The sequence below is a fragment of the Triturus cristatus genome, chromosome 2_2 (genome assembly GCF_964204655.1).
Source record: "Triturus cristatus chromosome 2_2, aTriCri1.1, whole genome shotgun sequence".
Lineage (NCBI taxonomy): Eukaryota > Metazoa > Chordata > Amphibia > Caudata > Salamandridae > Triturus > Triturus cristatus.
Window position 1 is genome coordinate 15,413,467 of NC_140582.1, and position 5,756 is coordinate 15,419,222.

The following is a 5,756-nucleotide window of genomic DNA, read 5'->3' on the forward strand; positions in this document are numbered from 1 at the left end:
TCTGAACTGCACCAGTATTTCTGGTAGCAAGATGATGGTTTTTATTCTTTTGGTTTGATGATTTTGGCATGTATATATAGCTTATCGATTATTGATTGGTATTGATGTATGTATTAACACTATATGTTGAAGTCGTATTGAGTTCTATGTCGTCTGTACGGCTTCTGGGATGTAAGAAGTCGGTGACAGTTCCGTAGTAGGGCAGAGGTAAGCGCTGTTCTCGGGAAAGATGGAATTTTGGTTGCCCGTAGGTACACGGGAAAACGCATAAAAATTGAAGTTGCGCGTCGCATTGTGTGGGTTCGATTCGGTGACATCGCTGTGTGTTGCCATTAGAGACAATTTCTGTGTGAAAGAAGTGCATATGATAGCAAAGAGTTATCTGTGAAATTTTGGTCTTAAGTACCAGGAAACCAATTGGTATGCCGATAACGCTTATCACAGAAAAGGTAGCAGGTGTTCTCTGAGCTTGTTAGAAGGACAAAGTAGAGGTAAGCGCTGCTTTGTTAACGTATGTTATAATTCTGTAGTAGGACAGACTGTTCGCTGTTCTCGGGAAAGCAGGATTTTGTGTGAATGAACGGTATTTTCTTGTGTGAAAGTGCGTGAATGAAATAGCATTCGGATTAATTGCGGAACTCTGGTTTTATCTCTCAGGAGCATTGCGTTTCCACTTATGTGTTTTAATACCGGATAAAACAGTTAATTGATGCTTGAAAGAGGGGTGAAGTAGAGGGATGTGCTACTTTGCCAACGGACGTAAACATTCTGTAGTAGGGCAGAGGTAAGCGCTGCTCTCAGGAAGACAGAATTCTTGTGGGAAAGATCTTTTACTATTCTGTGGTTAGCGGAGCAGACAATGGAGATGTTTGTATGTTGTAACTAACAAGTATTGTAAAATCGAAACAAAGTCTACAGAGGAGTCTTGTAAAGGAGGGGTAGACTGTAGACAGGAGACAGGAGCAGGAGCTGCTGCAGCGACTGTTGACGTCAGGTGGACCGCGCTGGCATTGGACAGTTAGTCAGTGACGTAGACACTCCAGGATTGGTGCGTTAGTGTGAGCCACGCTAGGATTGGAGGTTGTGACAGTGACGTAGACGCTCCAGGATTGGTGCGTTAGTGTGAGTCGCGCAAGGATTGGAAATTGTGACAGTGACGTAGACGCGCCAGGATTGGTGCAGGAGTAAGAGTCGCGTTGCTATTGGACTAAAGATCGTACTGTAGCAGGGACGATTAAAAGGGGTTCACGAAAGAAAGGAAAATGTATTATCATTCACCCGAAAAGAAGAAAAAATCATTATTTAGTAAAATGCGGAATTGGTTTGTGAAAGACAAAGAGATTGTGACTAGGGAAGGACAGTTACTTCCCCCAGCGAAAACCCCCGCATCCTTCATGGTTGTGAAATACGGGTACCATACTTGCATTTGGTTAGACAATTGGGCAAAGAATACAAAGGAAGATGGAGTTCTAACGTTTCCAGAGGATGGGTCCTTTAATATGGCAATATTGAGGAACTTACGAGAGAGGATGATGAGCTTAGATCCGCGACCTAGGCCTACGCAGTTCGAGGCATTAACAGAGTGGGAAGATGAGATGCATGAGCGAGAGAAACAGAGAAATGGCAGTAGGTATCGGTATATGTTTGGACGGCCAAACGATCGCGAAACTCATTGTGATCAGATGAGAAGGTGGCGAGATGCGAGTATGACTGAAGGATTGTTTCCCGTTAGAACAGAAGGAGAAAGTGGAGAAAGGAAATGCCTAGAAAAGAAAAATCATGTAGAAACCCGAAGGTATGGGGCTAACGAAACGGACGACGATGTCCTAGATGATATGTTTTACAAAAGTCCACCTCCATACAGGCAGGAATCAGAAACGCCAACCGCAGATACACCAGTGAGGAAAACTCTGAGAATCATTAAAACAGAAGTTGTGACCCCAGAAGTAAAAAGAAGAAATTCTCCTAAGGAAAAGGGAAATGAAAATACAGCTGAGAGTGAAAATTCTAGGGAATTAGCAAAAACCACATTTGAACTGACAGAGAAAATAAGAGAATTGCCGAAAAATCTAGAAGCAGTTACAGTTCCTGTGACCATAGGTCCTGTTATGCCTATTTTTGAGAAGCAGAAAGACAGTGAGCACGGACTAACAGTCCCGTATGTAAGCAGTAGACAGGAAGAACAGCCCCTGATGAGAGCAAAAGAGAATTCCTGGGAATATTCTATGGGTAAAGTTGAATTGCATATGTCAAAGAACCCCTTTTACTGTTCAGATACTGCCGAGAGAAGCGGAATGGTAGGAGGATCAATATTAGAACCGCAGAGATTGACAGAACCAGGGAATGTAGAGAAATCAGTAAGCATAACTACTGAAGAATTGAATGTATGGCTGAAAAACTTGCAGGATAAAGAAAAAGAATCTCATACTGTTGATGTGGCCAAATTACGGATGGTGTTAAAAGAGTTGATTGTAGAGACTATCCCCACAGAAAAGCTGAAAAATTACCAAGATGAGGAACTACTGTTCCTTTGTAAAAGTGTCACTTGGAGAGCAAAGAATTTACATGACAGACTAGCAGAAATAGCGAGTGAAATGGGAATTGACATGGACAAGGTAAAAGCTTTACAGAAACCATACCGAGTGGACTTTACAGAAAAAGGCATTGAGAATCTGAACGCTGCAGGACGAATAGGGCAGATTAGGGACATAATCACGGTATTAAGGAAATGGGGAGATGTGGACAAATGGAAGAGCAGGTGGTATAGGAAGCGGGATGACACCTCAGACAGAACATTTCCAGCATTTCCTGTGAGAGAAAAGGAGAAGGTGGTAATGGAGTTCTCTATGAGAGAAATTCCAAGAGGGAGATATGTGCATGTCCCATGGACCAGACAGGACATTTTGTCATTTACAAATGATTTCCCTCGATTACGGGAAAAGCCGGTCGAGTGGTACAGACAGGTAGACAGATTTGTGAAATTGTCAAAAGTGCTGTGGATTTATTTGAATAGTCTGTTTGATCTAATAGTGCCAGCAGACTTGTGGGCAGAATGTAAGATAGTCATAGATTGGCCCACTAAAGAATACCCGAGAGATCCCAAAACAGGAGCCCCAGACCCAGAGGTTATGAAGAAATACGAACAGGTCATGGCATTCTTGAAGAACAAAGTGCCTCCAAAAGAAACAGACTGGGTTAAAATAGATCGAACACATCAGGAAGCGAAAGAGTCAGTCCACGCATACTATGAGAGGCTAATTCTGGCTTTCAAACAGTTTAGTGGGGATGACAGTCTGGGAGAAAAGGACCTGAGTCACTTTGTGTACAGATTTGTGTATGGTCTGCGTCCCGAGATTGGGGACATGATCAAGCAGCACACCGTGGACTGGCGAGCAAGAAAATAGATGAGATCCTGAGGCATGCTAAATACTTTAGTGATGAGATTGAGGCAAAGCAGCGAAAACTAAAAGAAAAGGCAATGTGGGCTCAAGTGAAAGTTGCGGAGAGACAGGAAGCTCAGCTGATAGAACAAGCAAATAATCCAGGCATTAAATCAAAATTTGGTCCAGGAAAGGGAAAGGTTAATATAGAAGAAGCCAAGAAAAAGTTCCCCTGTCACAATTGCGGAAGATTAGGGCACTGGAAATCCGAGTGTAAATATCCACCTCTTGCTAATGATGAAAATCCGTCATTAAATCCACAGGTGCAGTGTGAGGGGAGTGGCCCACCGCCGCAACAGCAGAAGGCTGTTAATCCACAGAATCAGGTGCCAAAACTGCCTTTACCACAGAGCCGGAGCCCACAGAGATATAGCAAAGAAACAGGATTCTACAATGAAGAACAGGTAAACAAACTGCAACGCGCGAGCGCTGTGTCACAGTATTGGCTGCAAAATGACGAAAGTGAGCCAGAAGAGATTTATTGACGGTGCCGAAAAGAGGAAGCAGAGTGCGTACTTGGCGCATCTCTAGAAATAGATCAGACAGGACCATTTGTAGATGGGAAAGTTAATGACATTACTTTTCTAGTAGACACTGGAGCTACACGATCCACTGTCAGATCAGCAGATGTGAAAAATCTTCCTCTTTCGGATGAAACAATCCAAGTAGTTGGTGTGTCTAACACCCAGATTAAAACGTATCTTACTGATCCTGTAAAGGTCAGAATAGGGACATTTTCAGACATGCATAGATTTGTGGTGTGTGACACCAGTCCTGTGAATCTATTAGGAAGGGATTTGTTGTGCAAAATGAATTGCACCATATTCTGTACACCAGACGGAATAGCCTTTGAAACACCAGATGAGGATGTTCTGTACAAAATGACCATAGCTAACCGAGAGTGTGAGGTTGCTGGAACCTATGCAGTATTCAATCCAGATGAATTACCCCCAGAATTGAAACAGACAGTGAAAGCAGCAGTCTGGGACTTCACTGGGGAAGATGTAGGCCTGATGAGAAATGTAGACCCAGTGAGAATTGCTGTAAAGGAAGGAGCAGTTTACCCAAACATTCCTCAATACAGACTGACACCTGAAAAAATAGCAGGAGTCACCCCTTTGATTGAGAAAATGATCCAGCAAGGAGGGTTGAGGGAGATAATGAGCAGTCCATGTAATTCGCCTATTATGGGACTGAAAAAGCCAAGTGGGAAATTCAGGATTGTGCAAGATTTGAGAAAGATTAACAAGATTGTCGTCTCATGTTGTCCAATTGTTCCAAATCCCTCAGTAATTTTGTATCAGATCCCACATGATGCAGAATGGTACACAGTAATTGATTTGTGTCATGCTTTCTTTTCCATTCCGTTGCATCATGACAGCCAGCCGCTTTTTGCATTTCGGTTTGGAAAACATATTTTGGCATGGTGCCGAATCCCACAGGGGTACACAGAGAGCCCCTCCTTTTTCAATCAGTTATTAAAGAAATCTCTGGAAAGTCTTACTATGCCTGAGAGTTCAGTTTTAGTCCAGTACATTGACGACCTACTGGTGGCGTCAAAGACACGTGAGGCCTGTGAAACAGACACCATAGCTTTGTTAAATCACTTGGCAGATGGAGGGCTTAAGGTATCTCCAACAAAATTGCAATACTGTAAGAAGGAAGTGACATATTTGGGTCATAATATTGAGAAAGGCCTGAGAAAAGTAACCATAGACAGAATCAGAATCATTAGAGGAATGAGAGCTCCAATGACCCAAAGAGAGGTGAGAATGTTCCTAGGAATGGTTGGTTACTGTCGTCAGTGGATAAGTAATTTTTCCCTGATTGCCAAACCATTGGTGAAATTGACAAAAAGTGAGGTAAAAGACCCCCTTGAACTGAACAAAGAAGAATTAGCAGCATTTAAACAGTTGAAGAACAGTCTTTGTGAAGCCCCTGCACTGGGTATGCCAGACTATGAAAAGGAGTTTGAGCTATACTGTAGTGAGCGAAATGGATGCGCACTTTCAGTGTTAATACAGAAACATGGAAGGCAAAGGAGACCAGTGGCATATTTCTCGTCAATGTTAGATCCAGTGGCGATAGGGCTGCCAGGATGTCTGAAAGCAGTAGCGGCCACATGCCGAAGCCTAGAGCAGAGTGAGGGAATTGTGATGGGGTATCCATTAAGCGTGTTTGTACCCCATAGTGTGGCGATCCTTCTAACAAGAAGTCAAACACAATTCATGTCACATAGTCGGTTGACTAAGTATGAAAAGGTCATTCTAGGTGCAAACAATGTGAGTCTGGAAAGATGTGTGAATGTGAATCCAG